The 24,461-nt window shown below is 41.7% G+C and overlaps 1 protein-coding gene across 1 annotated transcript in view; it reads right to left on the bottom strand.

Moving 5' to 3' along the window:
• LOC117481910 (protein sidekick-1-like) overlaps positions 1-24,461 on the bottom strand; it is a 245,353-nt gene that overhangs the window by 219,247 nt on the left and 1,645 nt on the right.

The following is a 24,461-nucleotide window of genomic DNA, read 5'->3' on the forward strand; positions in this document are numbered from 1 at the left end:
ACACACACACACACACACACACACACGTTGACACAGATAGCAGTATAATATTAAGGTTAGAAAGCCTGATGCTTGGGCCTAAATGAATGAATTCATGAGTTATCTGTTTACTTATGGGTGCTCCGACTGTGAGCAGCTGGTAAACACAGCGAGGTCTCTGAGAGCAGATGTACTTAAGAGACAAGCATAAACATTTATTCACTTGAAGCATAATCACACATAGATACAGACACAAACACATATGCAACCATGACCCAATTTGTTTATGCATCTACGGTCGGACGCCTGCAAGGCCTCCATTTACTCCTTCATGCTCTTACATCTTCATCACAGAGAGGAAAATAATGGCTAATGTACTTATAATCTGATGATATGATTATATAATGACTGCTGCTGCTCATCTAACAGCCTCTCTCCCTCTGTGCCTTTCTCTGGGATGATCAGTGATTTATGTCTTTAAAAGGAAGTATTAAACCAAAATCAACGAGTGAAACGAACTGTGAGATTAAACTAACCCTCCTCCTCCACAACTTTCTCGCTCGCCCTCCTGAGCTCAACCCCCCCCCTCCACACTCTAAATTATCTGAGAGCTGTAATTAAAAAGTGCACTTTGGTTCTTGCATGGGGCTAACAAGCAGGCCACCACACACACTAAATTAGAGATAGTTGAAGCTCAACTAATCACCGTGTGATAACATAACGGGTAATGTGAAGAAACTCAACATTATACGTTTCCGAATTAAAATAAATAATGACTGCAGTATATTTTATTGTACAGTATGTGTGTAAGTGTAGTCGCACAGTCTTGATTCTCAGCCTTAAATATATCTCCTAATGAACACAATCCTCTGTGTGTGTGTGTACGAGGCACACATTCAAAAAGAAGATCAAAGATGTTGCTCCAGCGCTGTGGTACCTCATTTCAGAAACAGCTCCGAGCTGATTCTGTAGTGTACATGAAGTGAGATTTACTGTCATCTTCCAGAAACAAATTCAAACACAAGACCTTGTAAAAAAACCTGTTTATTCACCCACAGTTAATAATGCTCTTGATGATTTAAGATTATCATATGATTATCAAGTAGAAAAAAGTTTTGGGGTTCAGAATGTTTGTGACATCAAGGTAAACATTCAGCACCGAGAGATAACAAGCTCACTGGATGCAGCCTCATCCACCTTCGCTTCAACTTAATTACCTTGCAGCAGACGGTAATACATTCCCTGCTTTCCATCCAAACAAACAACAGCTTCTAAACACCAGCTAAAGCTCCTTAGACAAAGATGTTTAGGCTTATACTGCCCATCATGCTGCAGTCTTGTGACTCTCAACTGTTAGCTGCATTTTGTAACACCTGCATGGATGTGCCATAACAATCCTGTGATTAAAACTGCAGAAAAGAGTCCCTCCTCGGTTATTTATTGTAACAGAAAGTACTTCCTACCTGACTCTTTCCCAGCTCTCCAAAAACTAAATTGTGTCATCCCCATCATTCAACCCCATTCATATTTGTTATCAATGGTTTGAAGCACATGCTGTGCAGTCTCCTTTGAATTGTTCACAATAGCTTTGCTACAATGGCTTGATAGATACCAGACAATCCAATCCCAGGTCCAATTATAAGCATCAAGAACGGCTAGTGTGTTCTTATGATGTGTTCATCATCTTGGTGAAGAAAAGACACGTAAATCTGCATCGCTAAGAACCTAAATGATTCCCTCATGCATTGCTCGATCTGCAACTCTCTCAAACTGCTTCTTTTTTTTTTACAAAAGGAAGGGAAAAAAACTCCGGTTTCCACGGCTTCACAATAAGACTTGCTTCAATTGCATTGTCCCATCTATCATTTAGAACGTATGGAACTCTTAGAAAATGTACCACAGCATTTGCGCGTAGGTGCTAAAACCTACATTATGCATTAACACCAATTACAAGTAAAGTGCATGCTGCTGTGTTGAGCTGCATCCAGAAGTATGGACCGTATTGCAATATAAAAAGCATTTTCCTGTTACAGAAGTAACATTTTCCTTACAGACATGTTAAAGGTGGGGTAGGTAATTCACTTCAGAAACACTTATATTCCATGGAATGCTCTTAACATCCCGATAGCAATGAATATATTAAATGCTTTGACAATAAATAGATTAAAAAAAATCATCTGTGGAAGCCGTGGCGATGTAAAAAGCACGACCAATCATTTTAGCCCAGGCTAAAATAACTGGATGGCCTACCTGCCTGTCAGCCTTCCATCTGTGCACAAACTTATCTCGTGCCCTCATTGGTCATGTGCGCGTTCGTGTGTGTTGGAGGAGGGGCTCTGTAAGGAAGTGGCAGATTTTTTCCGGTTGGGTATTTTCAAATTCTAGCGCACTCGAGCTGGTTTCCCCAAAATGACCTACCCCACCTTTAAGTAAAGAGAGTTTCTTGAGATGCAATTATTTGTATGTATTTTGTGTGAACTGTATGTTGTGATGTGTATGGTGAGGGTTGTTTTATTTGCCTCTGCCGAAGACACATTTCCATTTTATGTAAATGTAATGGCAATAAAGTAATCTGAATCTAAAAAGGTTTTTGAAATTATTTTAAACATATCCATACTTGAAGCTTAGACTTTTAAATCCTTACCACATAATAGTATGTGTGTGAAGTGTGTGAAGTGTGTGAATTAAGATAAGAGTTGTTGAAACAGTGATTCGAGGACATCAGCAGAATTAAATAGCTTAAAGATTGAGAAAAGTTGGCCTTTTTTTCTCCTTACAGAAATCTAATATCTGTCCCTCTCCTGCTGATATGAGGTTACAGTTTTTCTCATTTTCTGTTTTCTGTGTACCTTGTTTCTATAGAGGATGAGATACATTTATAGTTGCAGCACATGTCTGAAACAAATAGGTAAATCCACCCACGTGAACACAAGCTCATACACTGGAGATCATTATAACTTCAACACCTTTATCCCTCTGAGAAATAACCCACCACACACACACACACACACCCACACACACACACACACACACACACACACACACACACAACACACACACACACACACACACACACACACCACACACACACACACACACACACACACACACACACACACACACACACACACACACACACACACACACACACACACACACACAATTGAAGTTTAGGGAATAAAACATCCACATCATTAATACGTGTGATGTTGAAGTTCAAATAACGCACATACACTCAAACAAGGGCTAACACTTCAGTAGCTGTGCTCATGAAGTGGCGACATGGTGTGACCAGTAAGGGGCCTTCCTTCTGCTTTAATGGAAGCTGTGATTGCGACTCAGTAAGCCAGGCTGCCTGTGATTGGGTGATTGAAGTAAACTAATGAATGACTGTGTAAAATAAGCCAGAGACTTATTCTGGTCTGATTAATGTGTTTTCCTCAATGCCAATTAAACACTGATTACACAAATTAACAACTCTGGGCCACCGTAATCACTAAGTGCTCACACAGGGACTGGCGTTGATGGAAAGGGCTTCAAAAGTAAGCGCGCGCACACACACACACACGCGCACACGCACACGCACACACACACACACACACACACACACACACACACACACACACACACACACACACACACACACACACACCACACACACACACACACACACACACACACACACACACACACACACACACACACACACACACACACACACACACAGCTGTAAGGCACCACACCCCATTTGTCCTTCTATCCTTGCCCAAAGCCCCGCCTAATGCTGCCAGGCCTATAACCTAATGCTTTTAGCTGAATGTCGTCCAAGATAGAGTTACCAACCACATTCACCAAACACCCTCCCCTGCGACTCACTCAATCTCTCACACACACACACACACGAGGGGAAAAGGGTTCACCCAGAGTCATGCAACAGTACACATACATCGGGCCTCAGACAGACAGCTGGTGCCAAAGGGTGCAGTTAGTGGATCCCCCCTCTGGGATGGGTTACCACCCCCTCTACCGTGTATAGAGCCAGAGGGAGACAGGGACGTGAAGTGAGATTAAAGGAAAGGAAGTAGGGACAGGAGAGGGGAAGGGGGAGAGGGAAGTGACAGACAGAGCAAGAGGAGTGGGAGAAATGAAAAGGGAAAGTTTCTGCAGAGGCTGGATGTAATGTGACACCACAGAGGGGGGGAAATGACAGCATGGAAAGGCACAGTCAGTCCATGAAGGGAGAGAGAGAGCACCGAAAAGAGAAGGAGAGGGAGGAGACATGAAAAAAGATTTGAACTCCTTGAAATTCAAAATGTGGAAACTACTGGCAGTGTTAACCTCATATGCTCAGATGCACTAAGCCTCTCTCTCTCTCATAATGCTTGTCACCACATTTACGGTGTGTACTAAGGTGTGTGTTCTGTCTTAATGTTTTTGACAGGAAAATGAAAAATTAATACTGTTACGAATTTCATGAGAAACACTTACACTGGTGTGCTGCTGTTCGGTCAGCATGTAAACCTGCGAGCGCGTGTGTGTGTGTGTGTGTGTGTGTGTGTGTGTGTGTGTGTGTGTGTGTGTGTGTGTGTGTGTGTGTGTGTGTGTGTGTGTGTGTGTGTGTGTGTGTGTGTGTGTGTGTGTGTGTGTGCGTGCGTGCGTGCGTGTGTGTGTTTGTATACTTTGATAGCTGCTCTACTCACTCGCAGTTGGCTTATTCATAATTATCTCAAGTTTTGGGATACATTAGCTCAATATGTTTTTATTGTGTCGAGTAATTTATGCATGCAAATTCGAGATGACGGGACAAATGAATTAACCTTGCATTACATACGGTATTGTTCCAATGCCGACACACACAAACTAAACGCACCCTCGCTCTATTCATTCATGACAATATTTGTGTCTGAAGCCTGCTGTGTGTGATTGTGTGTTTGTGTGAAAAGAGAGAAAGAGCCAGCTGTGTCATTATACAAGCCTAATACATCCATGATGCATGCTAATTGAATTTACACAAGCAATGGACAGGAAGACCAGGAGGTGAGAATAGAGACGGAAAAGTGACAGAGAGAAGGAGAAAGAGAGAGGGGTGGGTGCTGAGGATTGAGAAAGTCTTTCAGCAGTGATTGTGTTGAAAGCAGCTGGTTGCCCATTCAAATACAAAAACACACGGCAATTATCAGCACATTTGACGCACAAAAACACTCAGATACACAAGGTATACACACGTATAGCCCACACACACACCTTGATGAGCAAATGACAGCCAAATGAGCCAGTGTGTCAGATAAAGTGACTCTGAAAGCACATAATAAAGTAGATATTGCCAAGAAGTATCCGTAAATCCCAAGCACAAACACCAACACACACAAAGGCCATTCAAGGTGTGTTTGCCAGGCATGAGGAGCTGTTTAGAAATTACGGTAGCACTAATCAGCATAATGTTTGCCTCGAGCCGTGGACTGACATTTAGAGCAGAGGATTATTGGAGCAAAACTCACACACTGCCTTTCAGTGAACACTATCATATTATTACAGAGAACTATTATAGATTGCTGTTATAATACCGATGTTACAAGGGGCCGCATGAGAATTTGTGGTTCCACAGCTTGAGTCGACCCGTCTTTTGTCCATGTGTGACATATTTACCATAGATAGGCACAAATTGGTTCTCAGAGTCTGAGCAAGTGTGTGTCTGCCCATGAATGCGGGATAAAGAGCAGAGCTGTGTACTGTGCTGTGGTGACAGTAAACAGTTCTCATGGCTTCACTTAAAAAAATCATGTCAACGATTTGGAGTACTGTAGGACAGGCTAGGTTGTCCTATTGGAGTCACAGAACATTATTCACTGACAACACGAGTGCTGAGGGCCAAATATATTCTGAATTTTGATATATCAATCACAGGCTTTCCTGAGGAAAATATCAATTACTGCAGCCAATAATATATCTGGAGTGTAATGAAAGAATGTATTACCATGAAACTGATTCAATGTGTGGAGGAACATTGCTTTTCTCCCTATTTCAAGAACTATTCAAATTCCTGTCGTGGTGGCAATGACTCAATGGTGACCTTAAGAACTGCTAAAGCTGACTAATTGCTCACCTTCATCTGGTGTATAGCCCGAGCTATTGCACAGATTTGTATTCAATAAGTTATACAAACCTTTCAAATGAATTCAGCCCTGAGATAAATTCCCAATAGAAAAGACGAACACACCTCTGATATCTAAGAGTCATGATGTTTACAAGTACAGTATAGTGACCAGAAGAGGAAGCAGTGGCACCACCATGTAGTCACCGGTGGTCCACAATGAGGAGAAGATGTTGGACCGGGATGAGTGTATTAATATTAGGAGCAGGACTGCAGTATCAGCAGGTAGAGTTTGAGTGAGCCTCAATAAGGGCCAATCACATCAGCTCCTCTCATCCTCTGTATAACGAGCAGACAGTTTAATGGCCCGTGCTGAGACGAGGCCAGCTTCTGTGAGGAATAAAAATGGAGTCATAAAGCAGACTGTAGCAAATATGACTGTATAGCAGCCCAAATATTAACATACAGCAACTCAATATGCTCTCAAGGGCAGACAATGTCAATTCTGAGTTGAATTTACATTTCAAAAGACATTAAAATCCCAGTTAATGTGAAGTAATATTACAAGTAAATTACATCAGTGCACTTTGGCAACAACTACAGTAACTTGATGTCTATAAAAAAACTGTCTGTGTGCCTATCATTTTACTAAGTGTTTTAAAAAGGATGCATCCAGCCATATCTGGGTACCTTTACACACTGACTTTAAAGGCATTAGAGCGAATATAAAAACAGCAAACCCTTTGAGTGTTTTTATAATATGTTCGAAACTCCTTTAGAGGCAGCTATTAAAACTCAGGTTTATGTTCATAATTTTTCTTCAAAAAACGGAAATTGCTGTCACAAGTTACAAAACAACAAAGCAACCATTTTGATTAGCTTGAATCGTTTCACCAACAACCAAACATTTTAAATTAAAATGTAAAAAAGCAAGTAACCACTTCAAACACTTGACAAAACACAATTGATTTGGGCTAATAATCATCATTATAATGAAATTGACTGCACAATACACTTTTGATAGGCTCAGCAGATTCCATCAACCTGCCTCCCTGCACACTGCAACCGAAGGAAAAAGTAATTCTAAAAAGAAACACGGGATATCATCATTTAAAAAATGCTCCCGTGCGTCAAATGGCTCATTTACAGCCTTTCTAAAGTAATCCATTAGATACATGTCATGTCCTTTTCCATAAGAGAAGATAATTAAGTGTAAAATTCATTAAATATTGTGTTACTTGCTGTCATGTGAAAGCAGCACAAGATGCATGGTGTAATCTGGGGATGTCCTGCATGAAAAATGTAATTTGACTTACCAATTATTATGCTGGAAGTTACGCCTACTCCTGCGTTACAGCCTGTATACGTTTTTTAAGGAACAAAATATATATATACACGTGTTTTACAAATATAGTGTTGAATATTGCAGGTTTTTTCCATTCATTCGACTTTTCCGTGGATCATTTCAGGATTTCGTTGTATTTGTAATTTGTATTGCAGACACACACAAAAAAAAAACATTCCAGAAAGCAATGTCAAGCCCAGTGGAGTGATGTGGTGACAGGATGACAACACAAACAAAACAAACAAGGCGTTGTTGACTGTGATGAGCATTCTGCTGAGTCAAACACAGCCACCATACTAAACAAGCTGAGCCACCGGGCTGAAGTATAACTCAAGACGACGGGCGGTATTAGAGTGTGTGTGTGTGTGTGTGTGTGTGTGTGTGTGTGTGTGTGTGTGTGTGTGTGTGTGTGTGTGTGTGTGTGTGTGTGTGTGTGTGTGTGTGTGTGTGTGTGTGTGTGTGTGTGTGTGTGTGTGTGTGTGCTCCAAAACTCTACATCAGCCCGGCACAGGAGAGTTTGCATCAACAGACAAACAGGATAATTAATTTCTCTCTTTCGCTTGAATGCTTTCATTTTATTTTCATTTGTTTGACTTTCTCTCTCCCTCTCTCTACTCTCACAACCACGAGATAAAGTGAATTCCAGCGAGAGACGACTTGTGATTCAATCCACACACGCACGCGCACACACACACTCGTTTTACAGCAGGATAACAAAATGTCTGTGAGAAAGGTGTGTGTTTGTGTGTGTGTGTGTGTGTGTGTGTGCACTTAATGAGATGAATGTACGTGCACCGCCCCTTACCAATTACAGAGAGTGGGGGAGAGGAATAAGTGGTAGAAATGAGAGAAAGATGTAATGCAGGGAGGGATACAATCGGGGAGAGAGATCTAGTAAGCGAGTAGGGAATTAGACGTACGGTAAAGAAGAAAATTGCCAAAGTAAGTTCATTAGCTATTAACCGTTTTCTCTCTTCTCGGTCTTTCTCTTTAAGGTGTGCACTTCATCTGCCTTAATTGAATATCTAAAGATGTTAACTCATATGAACTGCGCATAATGACTGGAGAATCACCCCCAGATATTATCCAGAGTTAACTTTCCACGCATGCACACAACAGGAACTATCAGTGTCAGAATCGTATTCACTTACAGGAAATACGTTTGGTTTAAGCAAAGGGGGGCGCCTGGGTCGAGGAGGCAGGACTCTGATAACACCAAGGTCACATAGTGGTCTTGTTATTTCAGGGGTGTCCAAACTACGGCCCTGGGGCCAAATGCGGCCCGCGGACCATTTTGAATTCAAAAAGTATAATGACTTAAGTATAATAAACTTCTGCTCGTCTTATATTGTACTTCTTAAATATATATGTTACATTACATGTTACTTGTTAGACGCTTTTATCCAAAGCGACTTACATACTCAATACTGTGGACAATCCCCACAGGAGCAATTTGGGGTGAAGTGTCTTGCCCAGGGACACAACGACATGCTGACTGCAGTGGGGCTTGAACCTGTGATCCCAACACCAAGGCTCTATCCACTGCGCCACACGCCACATGTTCAAATATATTACACAGTTTTCATGTGTTAATAAGCCCAATTTTCAAATAAATTCAGTCAATTCAAGTTGAAAACATGTTCAAGTTGATAAGAAAAAAGCCATATAACAAATGTACATAACAACCTTCAAATATACCCTTCATATTTCCTCTTATTGTAAGCAATCTGAAGCTTCTGTTTTAAGGAATGAGCTGCTAACAAAATAAATGAAACCCTATGGAGAGCTGTGATGTAGGCAGTTTTTTTTCTTAAAGCATTTTCAAGTATCAAGAATAATTTACCTACATTGGATAGATTTTTCCAACTTATGACTGCATTTATTAGGCAATACAGTGTTTCCCACAGAATTTGATTCTATTTGTGGGGGCACGGCATGGCACGGCACCCCCCCCCAGGCAAGAAAAGCCAAAGGCCCCTTAACCTATTCGGGTGGCCCACGCATCCACCCCCCCTTTAAATAAGAAAATACATGCGAGTTCATGGCTACTGTAGACAGCGTTCTTGTTGCTCTGTGTTGCGTTGTTAATGAGTGAGACACACCAGAGTTGAGGATCTGTGGGGTTTATTCTCCCAAAAATATAATTTACAATTTAGGCATTTAGCAGACGCCTTATTCCAAAGCGACTTACAATGACCAATTACAGGGACATTCTGCCTGGAGTAACTGAGGGCTAAGTGCCTTACTCAAGGACACACGAGTGGTGGTGTTCCAGGCGGGATTTGAACTCGCAACCTTCCGATCATCAGGCCACCTCACTATCCATTAGACCACCAAAATACAATTATTTTTTTTTTTCATGAGATCAATTTGTGGCGGACAATATTTGAAAAAAGTTTGGACACCGCTGTGTTATTTGGGCAGGAACAATCAATGAATTGCCTTTCCTTAAATTTGTCTGAAATTCTCAGCATCGGCCGTTGGCAAAAGACAGTCCCAGATCTCGTTGTCCCTCTAGTTAGACAGTTTTGTAAAAGTTTCGATGTAAATAACCTTTCTTTCTTAACCCCCTGATTTGAGCGGTTTTAGGTCAGCTATCACCGTGCCTACTCGCTTGCCGTGAATGCCCCTCTCCATGACAGCTCTTTTCACACATGGGCTCAATCGGACTTCACAGGGACTTAGTTCTAGGGAGCTGGCGGGTTAAAGTCTGTTTGATGTCCGGTCCGAATGGCTCTGACATTTGCGTTCTCACATACAGCTCCTCAGGGTTATGCCTAGATAATTTCAGGGTTGCAGTGCATGTGTGAAAGGGGCTTTAGACTCTGCTTTGACCCTCGTGTGGTCTTCTCTCATCCATTCATTTACTTGTGTGACCCCATAAATGACAACCCTTCCACCTTCTTTCTCTACAAATGACTTATTTTCTCTCTTTGATTACTTTTCTTCTTTGCAGCATATCTTCTAATCCATCTGGGCCCGTTCATTTCCTCATCCATCAATCAAAATCTCCTTTGTTCTTTCTTATTAAAGGAATCAGCTCATACAGGGTATTATCTACTTAACCCAATGTCAGTCAAAACAAAGATTTTTCAGAAAGTAGGAAATTACATTCACGTTAGAGATATGAACTACTCAATTTAGTCTGTTCAGTTAAAAGTGCTGTGCTACTCTTCATTAAAACCCTGATTCATTACTTTTAACTAATATTGAAGGCTAATGTATACTTTGATTTAAAACAAGTATTGTTTCACAAATGGCTGTCTCCAAATAAGCAAACATCTACTTTAGTTTTGGGAAAGTTAGTCCAGTGAAAGCTATCCAGTTTCGAGAAGTGCATCCTACTAAACAATACCCAGGCTCATGATAAACCAGATGCCTAAGACATGATGAAGATACAAAATATACGAGCCATGAGACCTTGTTCATCGTAACGCTTTACACTCTGGAAGACAAAATAGAAGCAGGAGTTGCAGCATCCACACATACAGACACATACAGACACATACAGTACAGTACATGCAGTGGTAGGCGGTCTTTGGCCTTTCATGAATCTGCAGCTCTGTGGGAGTGCAGCGTTGGGAACATAACATACATACTGTACTACAACTGGACTCTTGTTTTCTGATGGAGCTGCTATACTACAACTGAAAAAGTAGTTCATCATCTGTTTGGTTCCCTGAGTTTAAATAGCCCATTCTGCTATCATTTTTTATTCTACCTCGCGGTACCCGCTGTGGAAACTGAAGACTAATTGACATGGCGCTCCTGTGTTTGTGCTCGAAGCTAAAGAAAAAAACTCTTTGTTTCAGTTTCTGTGGGAACCAGAACTAGCCTGATCAGCTACCGCCATGTTGTCGCTCACACTGTGTTAAATAGCATTTGCTTAAGTTTCCTGTAGTGTCTCCTTCTAAATCTCTGTACAGTAGCTCAGAAAGCATTCACAGTGAATAGCAGTGGGTCAATGTTCCTGCTTTTGAGTCTGTACTTACACAAAGCAGAACACACCAGCATACTAATATTACGAGAAGAGAACAGGCTGGTGTTGTGAAAGGAGATAACTAGCAGGTAGAGGTAGACGCCTTGGCAACTGAACATTTATTTAAGACTTTCTTCTTTTCCGAGCGCCATAATTACTCTTCCCTAAGCAAAGTGAAAATATGAATTAAAAACATGAACTGCTGCAATATATAATATGATGTTTAGGTGTGTTTTTGCTCACTGCTTGTATGTTTTGTATGCAGTTTATTTCCTGTGTGTGTGACCCAAAGACACATTTCCACCCTGATGTACAATACAGATGTATACTGTAATCACATGGCAAGCATAACCACCAGCCTCAATATATAGTAATGATCCCAAACTACATTCAAGCTGGTCAAGGTTCTCTTGTTTTATTACGTGAGGATGTTTTGTCAGACTATGATTTCTCGTTAAGAGAGTCAGATCATACAGCTGATGGTGAGCTCCACCTCAGGGCTCTGACAGCACTAATGTACTACTTCATTTTTGCAGAAAACCTCTCATTCCAGCGTGAAACTCGAGAGATGGAATTAACGCACTGGGGTGTACATGTCAAATTACAACTGCAGCACCACTGGGCAAAAGCCCTAAACCACAGATCTGATTTGGAGCCTAACTGATAAGGTGGTAATAAAATAAGCTTAAATAAATTCTCAATCAATGAATTCTGTTTTTGTATTTATTACCTTGGAAATGAGCTACCAGTGCAGCGCTTTCAGTTCCTTACAGGATTTCAATTTGAGTCAAGACAGGTAGGGAGTCATAATACCATCACAGTGTATTTAACAATAAATTAAATGAAAATTGATTTGGTGCTTTTTAATTGCCTGCTTCTGGAAGGCTTGTTTTTTAGTTTTTTGGTGAATTTTAAAGTCAACCCCCCTTATATGTGTGTGTATCACTTAACCATTCTAAAAAGTGATTATGTTCCTGAAGCCATTTAGATAAAGCCCTTGATTTCTAAGGCAGAGCCAAAAGCTGACCATTAGTGTGGAAACTGTTCTGAGTTCAGACATCGTATCATTGATTTGACGGATAGCCACATGCAAAACAGCAGGTTCTTTGGCTGTGTGCATCACACGCACGACTGCACATATACACACACATTCCAACACAAGCCACCACTTTTGATCCTGGCCATATTCACTCTCCCACACACTCAAACACACTCCCGGAGCTCATGCCAAGTCTCCATACTGCTGGCTGACTCATAGAGGTATGCCCACCCCTAGTTGGGATCAAAGGACTCGGCTAAAAACCTCTGGCCTGACACACACCCTTAGACACACACACACACACACACACACACACACACACACACACACACACACACACACACACACACACACACACACACACACACACACACACACACACACACACACACACACACACACACACACACACACACACACACACACACACACACACACACACACACACACACACACACACACACACACACACACACACATATAGTACAGAGCTTCCTGTCTATTCCTGGATGAGATCAAAAAGGCTCTTTTCAGCTCTGAGCCTATAGCATAAATCACCATACGCAGGCACACACCCTCTCAAACACCTGTGGCAGATCAAACACATCGAGCTGGGAACACACACCTGCAGCGGGGGAAAAGCCTTTGGACTCAACAAGTAAATCCTGTTGCTCTAATACACACACAATGATCTGCACTCCCACACTCCAGCCTGACCTCAGTAATAGTCTGTCACTGCCGATACACTAAGCAAATATCTCATTCAAATAGCTGGATGGCCCCACCAAAACCAAAACCAAACAAACAAAAAGCCTCTGCCAGGTGCATTTGGTACAGGGAGCACAGGGATAGATTCGGGGGGGGGGGCACGTTTGATGTTCTTCCACTTTACTCCATATCACTCCACGGCCCCTCGAATGTCACGGTAAAAAGCCACAGTGAAAGCAGAGAAGGAAAAGTGAGACACTGAGGAAAAATAGATACAGGGGGAGGGATTCACACAGAGAAATATATGCAGCGACACAAAGAGAGACAGCCTGGGGTGTGATCCACTGGAAGGTTGCCAGTTTGAATCCAAATACTGGCTGAAACATTGTAGATGAAGGAAAGAGAGTCACTCTCCTCGCCCCGCAGTGAGGCTGCTCTTGAGCCTTCAACTAATCTTGTGCTGCCACTGAATGATTGGCAGTACAAGGCTGAGGTTTTAAAGGTATTTCCCAGGTGTTAAGGAGAGAGACAGAGAGAGAGTGAGGGTGTCTCTCTGATGTATCTCCAGCCACCTGCAATTTTATTTCCAACAGTTGTTCCTGTAAATAGAAATCTGTTCCTATAGTGGCTCGGGTATGTCACAGAAACCCGACATCTGGCATTTTTCAGCATTTAAAGTGTTGTTGCCTACCTAAAGTTTCAAAACATTTGAACAGAGTTGGTACTCCTGACCAAATAAAGCTCCTAATATTATGTATCAATTTATAATACATGTTTGTATAGAAAACACATTGCAAATTCATTCTCTTTTGTGTAGCCTGCTGTTTTGGAAATCTGCTTTACTTTCTCTGCGTACAATTCATAAATAAACGTTCTCCTGTTGTGCTTCTATTCAGTTTCATTTAATTATATATTTCTCACAATATTGGCTCTTTAAGGGCGGTGGTGGCGAAGTCCATAGGGACTTGGCTTGGCAACTGGAAGGTCACCAGTTCAAGTCCCGGAAAGACCAAGTGCTACCGAGGTGTCCCTGAGCAAGGCACCGTTCCCTACACTGCTCCCTGGGCGCCGTACATAATGGCAGCCCACTGCTCCACTAGGATGGGTCAAATGCAAAGAAAATGTTTCGTTACATAGTACCTGTACTACATAATGACAATGAGTTGAATCTTCTTCTTCTTCTTCTTCTTAACACCAGTTCTTTTGAATGCAAAAACTGCTTCATGCTTTTAACAGTTGAGTGTTATGGGAACCTTTCCTAACCTGACTCACCTGTTTTAGACGGATGAAAAACAGTGAAGGATATGCAACAAAGCAAGGATTTTTTAAAAACCTTTTACAGAGGTCTGTTAAAAGTTTTTTTTGTTAAATAAGAGGATTAAAGAAGGATGTGAAAAGTCACAATTCTGGCTCTTAGCAAATGTACTGTAGTGTTTTTAATGAATGAACTATTAGTTATTATTACTATTTTTAAGCAACTTTTTCTTAACATCTGCTGAAATCTATGTCACTCTAATACTGAAAGGGCTCTTAGCCGGACTTTGGGGTGTAAGGTAAAGAAGTAAACATCTTTCCTGAGTGTGTTCTCTTGAGAAATATGGAGATAGATATATCAAAGGGCCGTACTTTATGTAACCGTGGAACTTTGAGTAAACAACCTGCAGTATTCAGGGCAAAATAAGTTTCACGAACATATTTCCACATGTGGAACCCATGTAATGATGTCTTTGATGAAAGATGAATACTAGTGCACTTCTTTTTAGTGCCGTTCTGTTGTTTACAACTTTGCAGTGCTTATTGCTATCACTGGGTTCAAAGTTCTTAATACCATTAAGCCCCATAAATTGTACTACATGTGATGAAGCTGTCACAATGGATCACAATCATTTATTAGTTCTTGTCTCATCTTCCTCTGGCTGCAGCTTATTTTAAAACACCAAAGATACTCAGAAAGACACATTACTATTCATCACATATGGGTTAGCTCAAAAACAAAGAACAAAGCAGTGAGACACAAATATTCTTGCAAACAAGAATCTGGTGTGTCAATGTGCAAGTTTAATTTGACAATTTTAAATATATACGTTATTCCCCCTTTCACATTTGACAAGGTGTTTTTCCCCTTGCTTTACTCATCTCTTTATGAGAGGCTGTGAGTAGAGATGTCCCGATCCGATCACGTGATCGGGGATCGGAGCCGATCACGTGATTTTCAAAAGATCGGAATCGGGAGAAAAAAATCGGGGATCGGGAATCTTTTTTTTTTTTTTTTATAAGATATTTTTATTATTTTATTTAATGTTACAAAACAAAAATGACCATGTTCACGTCTTAAAGTCATCCTGAGGCCTTAGTTTTGGTTTAAAATTACACAACATTATGTATGTGTTGCTTCTTTTGGGCTTGTTTTCATAGACCTGGTTGCTTATTTCTCTCAAATCTGGCAACAGAGTGGGCGCAGTGTCTAATAGTAGCAGTAAGGTAACCAGAGGCTACGTTCAGCTGGTGCCTCGGGAGTCGGGACAGAGAAAATGTCAGGAGTTTGGAAGTATTATAAAATTGAAAGCAAAGGCAGTGTAACAGCCAGATGCAATGTTTGCAAGGCGGAGGTTCCGCGTGGTGGAAAGAACAGAGCTACGTTCAACACGACCAATCTAATACGCCACCTGAGAAACAAACACCAACAACAACACAACGAGTACACAGCGGCCATTCAGGTAACGGCACTGAAACAACCAACACTTTCAGAGACTTTTAAAAAGGAAAGAGAAACTGCCCCAGAACAGTGAAAAGGCCAACAAAATAACAGCCAAGATAGCTGAATTCATCGCGTTGGATGACCAGCCGTTATCTGTGGTGGAGACCGTGGGGTTTAAGGGACAACTTGAATGCTTTTCTCCTTTTTTTTCTCTTAATGCATTGCATAAAGATCGGATCGGGAAAAATCGGTATCGGCAGATTGTCAAAATCAAATGATCGGAATCGGATCGGGAGCAAAAAAAGGTGATCGGGACATCCCTAGCTGTGAGATGCCTAAAAGAGCTCAGGCAAGAACAGTCGGCCTGAAATGTGACTCAAGAAAAGCAACCACTTCAGAAAATGAATGAGGGATTGATGGTCAAGGTTTTTGCGTGATCCTCTTTTAATTTGCACATTTGATAATATTATAATATTTACATATGTATGCACCTGTATCGACGTGCGAGGCACACAACTCATGCAGTAAATCCCATCTGTGTGACGCTCATAATGTTCAGTCTCTTGACAAGGAGGTGTTGATTTAGCTCCACTGTTTTAATATTAGGGCCAACGTTAGCAAGGGCTGGGGAATTATAGGATTGCGTTCAATTGGCAGATGTTTTTATTATCATTAAGTTTAGGTTTGACCTACTTCCCTAATCTCATTGTAACTACCATACTATGCAGACTCCAGCTACATAGACGGATAACGGAGGAGTATTCTATTTAAATAATGCAAAACAAGAGGTGCCATCATTAAGTCTGAAAATATAAAAAAATATTCCCAATGGAGAACACAGAGTAAAAGTAATGTATATATGTGTTCTATATCTATGATGTTGTGATTGCAGCAACATTAACTGCAGTCGGTGGGATCTATTTGAGCTGCTTTGCAAGCACCCTGTCACTCAAACAGTGAAAATGACTTTCTTCTGACTACACCTCCCTGTAGCCATGCAGCTCACAATAGCCAGAGGCCTTATTCAATTAGAGTGCAACCGTACAGCAGCTACAGATTCTTGTTTGGCTCTTCCTGACTCAGTTTTAATAAGAACCCTATTTAGCAGATGCACAAAATAAAACTACTACTGCAAGCTGCACAAAACATTAAATGTATAGGTCAACATCTTGTTTAATCTAATGACAGATGGTCTACATTACTAAATAAAAGACCAGGAGAGCGATGTCCCTCTATTAACATGAGTTACTTTATTTGATTCCTCTTTGCACTTCACCAAAGCTATTCAGAGCTGCCATGTTTCACCAAAAAGAACAAAAGTGTACAATTTCGACGTATCAAAATACAGAGAAAGGAAGAAAATCTTAACATTAAGAAACCTAGGACCAAAACATGACTTTTAGATTATTTAAATAGTTGCTGATTATCTTTTAGTCGTACAACTAAGCGTTTCCGCTCCAATACAAATCCCATTCATGAATGTCAGCTGTTTGCATCACAATTAGGGTTGCAAAATTCCGGGAATTTTCAAAGATGGAAACTTTCCATGGGAATTAACGGGACTTAACGGGAATAAACTGGGAATTTATGGGAATAAACTGGGAATTTATGGGAATAAACTGGGAATTTATGGGAATAAACTGGGAATTTATGGGAATAAACTGGGAATTTTCTAAATTGAAGGTTGGCTCTTCATAGGGAACTTAAATATAGTTGGGGAAAGTATATTTTAGCATAATCTTGACTAAAACAAACAGATGCCATTCAAGTACACTTGAATATCCATGCCATAGCACACTGCTTACTGCATGGCTATTGAGACCACACCCCCTACAGGCACTGTGCATTCCTCCATCACATGCACAGATGAGTAATATTTAACTCAACATTCCTGTTTTCGTTCTTCAATGAAACAAATAATTGTTCAATCAAATAATTAAAACTTGTTCTGTACTTAAAAAAAAAAAATAGTTAGAACAAAATTAAAATAATCTGTTGAAATGTCATGTTTTTTGTTTAATTTTGCATCGAATATTTCCAAAATTCCCCAGGTTAACCTCCCATGGAAACTTTCGGGAAATGTACCTAATCACAATGTAACTTTAACAACATGTATAGGGACACCATTGTATGCCATCATGGATTTAAGTTTGACCTACACTTCAGCAATGGATGTGTGCACACACATGGATGTATCCTTCTGTTTGACTGCCAACTTTGATATGTGGCCGTCATGTCTTGCAGTTCAGTCAATCGATAGTGTTCGTGTTTTGCGAGCTTTCTGCTTTCTTCGGATGTCTCGCTTTAGAAACATCTTGAAAAGTACAAGATAAGCTTTTGTGCTAAACCCCCCTCCCCTCCCTCGCTCTTCACACACGTACAGACAGCGGATCAATAGCAACCTCCTCCCCCTATCTTACATAATAAACACCAAGGCCTAAACAGCAACAGCCTCCATTCCACCTGTGTGGCCTGCAGCAATATATTCTTTGGTGCCTTATGGGGGAAGAGGTGGTAAGAAAGGATGGGAAACTAAAAATAAGAGGAGCGATACCGAAAGAACAAACACAAAAAAACAAAGAGCAGAAAGAGGCATGACAGAGAGGGAGGCAGAGGTATCCCTCTTGGCTCATATTTCAAAGCTCTGAAGGATGTTTTTGAGGAAAACTCCATCAAAATGCATCTGTTGAGAAATATTGCAAGCCATTCTGAATAGGAAGAAGTCGACACAGGTGAAGGTACTTAGACCGCACATAATGCTTTTCCAAATGACATCTTGACCTCAGATTCATATAATATGATGTGCTTTGAACTGACCACAGTCGTAGTGACACTGATGAAGTCGTAAACATGACCCACCTGACCTCTTAATGACCTCATCATCATTGTTTACAAAGACAAATAATATAAACTGCAGTGGTTCCCACAGATCTGAAATATACTTGTGGTGGTAGCAGAGAACGGGGGGGGGGGGGGGGCTGGCGGAGTTACTGCAGACCCTTCGCACGATAGCAGAGCGAACAGGTACAGGAGGGGTAGTTAATCGATCGCAGATGGCGTCGGGCTCGCGGACGGATAACAAAAGATTAAACCTAAATGGGTCGCGAAATATACTTTGGCGGACGTTAATATACCTGGGATACATGCACCTGCTGCACGCTACTTCACACACACACACACACACACACACACACACACACACACACACACACACAAGGGCTGCTCGATTATGGCAAAAATCATAATCTCGATTATTTGGGTCAATAATTGATATCACGATTATTAAAAACGATTATCCATTTACTTTGAAAACATCCATTTATTGAAAAAAAGAGAATGTGAACAGTATGTTTTTAACAGTTGATTACCCTGAACTTTAAGTATAATTCAACTGAAAAACCAATAATAAAAAAAAATTAAAAAGAAAAATAATTATTTTTTTAATTAAAATAAATAAATAATCGTTTTATTTCGATTATGTTGTTTTCATAATTGTTGCAAGCCAAAATCGTAATTGCGATTAAAATACGAGTAATTGAGCAGCCCTAACACACACACACACACACACACACACACACACACACACACACACACACACACACACACACACACACACACACACACACACACACACACACACACACACACACACACACACACACACACATTTCCCATCAGGAGTCTCTTGCTGCCTTTTTACAGCTGCCTTTTTCTGCTGTGAGGAAAACACTTAGGGCTGATGAAAAAGAGCTTCACACAAACACACCTGGCAGCAACACACATTGTATGTAGTGTTGTACTGCACACATAGACAGGTAGACACACACACACACAAACTCTGTTCCTCCCAAAGACGCCCACAGAGCGTAAAGTGTCAGCTGGCTGTGGAAGTGTGCTGATTTGTTCCTCCTGACCGACAGGAAATAAGGAGTCAACCAGGGACCTCACTTCTTCTTAGACCCGACTAACCTGACGTCTATCACACACTCCCACACAAACACATTTACACTTTCCTCTCCTCCATCGCTTCCTCACCTCTAATAGTCATGCGCGCGCACACACACACACAATCCATCAGACAGCAAATTCTCTTCTAAGGCATCCAAAATTCTAACTATTTGAATGTGAGATCACATTTGTGATGTTTGACGAGGAAAGAAGCTGTACTATAAGCATTGAATTTCAAGTTTAAAATAGAACAAGATCCTCAGGTCGCATGCTAAAGTAACAGAGCGTGCAATAATTATTCTGGTCTCAAACATTCCCTAATACAAATGTATTCACAAAAATATCGTTTTTTATGAACTGCAAGCAAACGCTGCCAAATGAGACCATCAGCGGCAGATAATACAAATGTAAAAAACAGACTTAAGATTCATAAGTGGTGAGAGAGGTGGAGAAGTCCCTGTAAGGTTGTGCGGCGTGGACGATGGTAATCAGTTAGACGAGGATCCTCATTCACCCTCTCCTCATTACAACATGGTTAAGCACATTTCCACGTCTGCTTTAAATGTTTGACACTGATGAGACACAACGACTTTGTGTGTGTGTACGGTTGTGTGCGTGTTTGAGCGTGTGTGTGCGCAGTTGTAAGGCTGCATGCTAGTCTATTTGATTTGGATTTTAACATCACGCTCAGAACTCTCCCAGTCCACAGCCCGGTATGCAAACGTCCTATCAGTGACCTCAATTCACTTAAGCATGCCCATTGGTCCAATCACCATCAAGCTATGGTTGAGCTTAGTTGGGCCAATGACATGAGTCATATCAAACCTAATCACACTGATAGATCCACTAAGTGGGTCAGCAAGTTCTTTGCTTGGCCTAGTTGAAGAAAACTTTTCAAACATATGGTAAGAAACACATTTTTAATAAGAGACCTTTAAAAATTGGGACCTGCAATATATTTTCCGACAAGAAATAAATGCAATGGTTTTACAGCTGGGATGATCGAGACACATTTTAAAGGTCCCATGTCATGGCCATTTCTACTGATCATAATTCCATTGTTGAGGTATACTAGAATAGATTTATATTGTGCAATTTTCCAAAATCACATTGGTTTTCTCATACAGCATCTCTGTATAGTATGTGTATTCACTCTCTGTCCTAAACGGCTTGTTGGACCCCCCCCTCCTCCCTGTGAGCCCACTGTGCTCTGATTGGTCAGCTCGCCCACTCTGTTCTGATGAGTCTACCACCGTTACAGCGGAACATCAGTGATTATGTGTTACAATGGCGTTAGCAACCAGAAAATGACACCAGTAAGGACAAACAGATGAGAATGCTGCGTGGGGTCTCGGTGCCGTGTTCGCGGGACATTGCGCGGCTCGCTGCTGCGAGGAGCGGACAGTGTGAGCTGGGAAGCCTGGGTTCATTTCCTGCTTGCTGCGTGGGGTCTGCGAGACAGCGAGACAGCGCTGCGAGGCTCCACTAGCACCCCAGCGCGTCACAGTTTTGCCGCTGAGAGAGTGTGTGTGTGTGAGGAGCTCCACGGACCAATGGGTCCATTTGGGTATGGGCACGTCACTGTACCCATCAATCTCCAACGAGGCGTTCTGGCTCAGCATAGACAGGTCTTTTCTGTGTTAGAGTTTTACTCGCTACAGGGTGTACTTTGAGGGTTTGTGACTTTGCAGACCGTTTACATGCATAAAAACCTTCATAACACACAAGGGGACGGGTAATAACCGGAAAAGCATGACATGGGACCTTTAATGCAATTACCTTGGGCAAGGTTAGCAATAATGACGACCCATGTAATATTTTTTCATTACACATTGGCTACTTATTGAACATTATCATCATCCAAATAGCAATGGCGACCAAATCATCCTCCACGTATTTTAAACCTAATGGTCCATTTGGCTGTTGTTATGTGAACCCTTTCTGACTTTGAACATTTTGATGTTTTAATGTCCGTGAAGGTACTTTGTGGTCCTCAGTCATTTTTGTTGCTAAAAAATGTCACAAAACGATGTTGAAAATCTCGTAAATGCACGGCTGTCGAAATGACATGCTATTCTCAGAAAATCCTGAACAGCTGGAAAGGTATTGACGTATTCTGGACTCTGTCAGTTAGTGATATAGAATACAATTTGCATTTTGATACACAGTCAAATGTGACCCATCCTTGACTTCAGTCAGAATATAAAGTCTTGAATGAGGCTCTGCCTATCCATGCTGGAAATGTGAATCAGTCAAACAGCTGAGGAGCAGAACCTACTCAGCGACAGGGTGTGTGTGTGTGGTAGGGGGGGGGGGATAAGTTATGAATAAAGAAGGGAGAGTGAATAGGTGAGCAGATGAGAGGTGGAGGAAAAGGGGGAGTAAGAGGAGGAGAGAGACAGTAAAATGCTGCCGTCACTTAAACTCTAAAATGAAAGATCGATGAGCTTATTTAAATGTGCTCCCAGAGACGAGAGTTGGCTCATATAAAGCCTTGCATTTATGAGGAGGGGTGTGGGCATCGATTGACTGAGAGAAAGAGAGCGAGAGAGAGTGAAACGGGGAGAGGGACAGAGGGGGAGGAGGGAGAGCGAGAGAAGGGGCGGGGAGAGATCAGAAGGATCAACCTTGGCTCATGAATTTCATCCTATTCCTCCTAAAATAAAACGTCCTAATAAATGCTAGGGATAGAGGGGTCGGAACCTGGAAAATCTACATGCTTCGATTGGCCGCCTGGCACAGATTATCAAATCAATAACCCCCTCCCACCACACCGCCCCCAACCCCATCCCGCATCTGTTCCACTAATTTTCAATTCACCGCCTACCACCAGCACACTCTCGTATACAAACACAACTCCTGCCAGCCATCCTGAGGTCCATATGTACTTGCAACAGGGCATTTTCCCCCCTCCCCCCACCCCCTCCCCTTCAGCCAAGACAGCTGGAAGGGGCTGTTGGCGTGTCTGAGGGTCGGGAATATGGGATGTGGGTGCTGGTGCTGAGACCTTGACATTAGAAAGAGGGCGAAAGGAGCTGACGTTGCAGCCTCAACACCATCCCTCCGTCTCCCACCTCCTCCTAAACACCTCGGGGGGAGGAAGAGGGAGAGAGTGACAAGTGGACTGGGAAAAGAAAGGAGAGGAGAGCAACTTTTGACACACACAGAGGTGTTGTCATACCATCATCATCGATTGAACTGCAGACACAGCTTTCTGAGTGACAAGCATGGTGCGCCGCATTACCTCTCAAACCCCCCCACTCCATTTATTATTCTCTCCCCCCCTTTCTCTGCCACTCCCCTCTCCCTTTTTCTCCTTTTCACCACACTGCCTGTCTTATTCTCACTTTCTCTCCCTGTTTGTTCCCTTTTCTACCTTCTTGCTCTTAAACAGCACACACATTCTCCATGCGTTCACAAATAGCTCACCCCCACCACTAACACACACACACACATATGTATGCACAGACATTCCTAAGAACCCCTCCTCCTCCACATAACCCCAAAGTCTCAGCCTTACATTCAGCCCACCACACCATCTGTGACCCAGAGAAAACTGTGTGGCGACACCAGCCTGACCTTTTCTTTGCTTTTGTTTTGGCACTCTGACATGATCCATGAGGTGCACACACACATACAAAAGACTCTCACAGAAGCACACACATATCCACAGTTTCTCTTCATCACTCTCTCTATAGCTGGAAAAGAAGACTTTTCACAGACAGCTTTGGTCATTGATCGATATCTCATCATGTGCGTCTTCTTTCCTGATGCTGTATTCAGACAGTAATAGCTGAGCCGGGGTTGTAGCTATGGCTGATGCTGTAGTTCTGCTTGAGCCCACTGCTACTATTGTTATTTTTCAAATTGTTATAGAAATAACTGTTGCTATTATTGTAGCTGTACAGTACATGGCTCAATTTCTTTTTCTCTCTCCATCCAAACTGGTCGAAGCAGATGGCCGTCCATCTCGAGCCAGGTTCTGCTCGAGGTGTCTTCCCGTTAATGGGAGTTTTTCACTGTTGCAGTGCTTGCTCATTGGGGAATGTAACTTTTGGTCTCTGTAAATTAAAGACCAAAGTCTAAACCTGTTTTTTATGAAAAGTGTCTTGAAATCGCTTTTGCTTTATCAATACAAGTCACACTAATCTGGACACCTGCCAGCACAACAGGGTCAACAGTGGACTAATGGGAGGCAACTTAAATGAATACACTGTGCGCCTGCAAGTGTTTGTGCTTTTGTGCCCATTCAAGAGCTGTATTTAAGCAGGTCATTGACTAAGAGGGGATTATCAATGCTCAGAAACTGTAACACCCCTCCCATACATTTCCTCAATACCTTAATCCTACAATCATCATCCTAAAATCCATGCATCATAACAATAACATTAATGTAATGCTGTGTAATAGGTACCTTATCCCTCAAATAATCGAAATTAATTTAAAGAAAAGTATTGTTGTTGGCCTTACTCTCCTGCAGGGACTTACTAAATCCAAACTGGTCTAATGAAAGCCCAGTCTTGTTTACAGTTAAGGAGTCATCATATCACTTTTCCCCTGTGCACTATAGTGAAACTGACAAATGAGTGAGTCATGTCAAGTGTTTTCAGACATTACTGATCTGCCTTTAAATACAGTTTGAATGGATCTTAATACATATGTCATTGTAAATAC

The sequence above is a fragment of the Trematomus bernacchii genome, unplaced genomic scaffold (assembly GCF_902827165.1).
Source record: "Trematomus bernacchii unplaced genomic scaffold, fTreBer1.1, whole genome shotgun sequence".
Taxonomy (NCBI): Eukaryota; Metazoa; Chordata; class Actinopteri; order Perciformes; family Nototheniidae; genus Trematomus; species Trematomus bernacchii.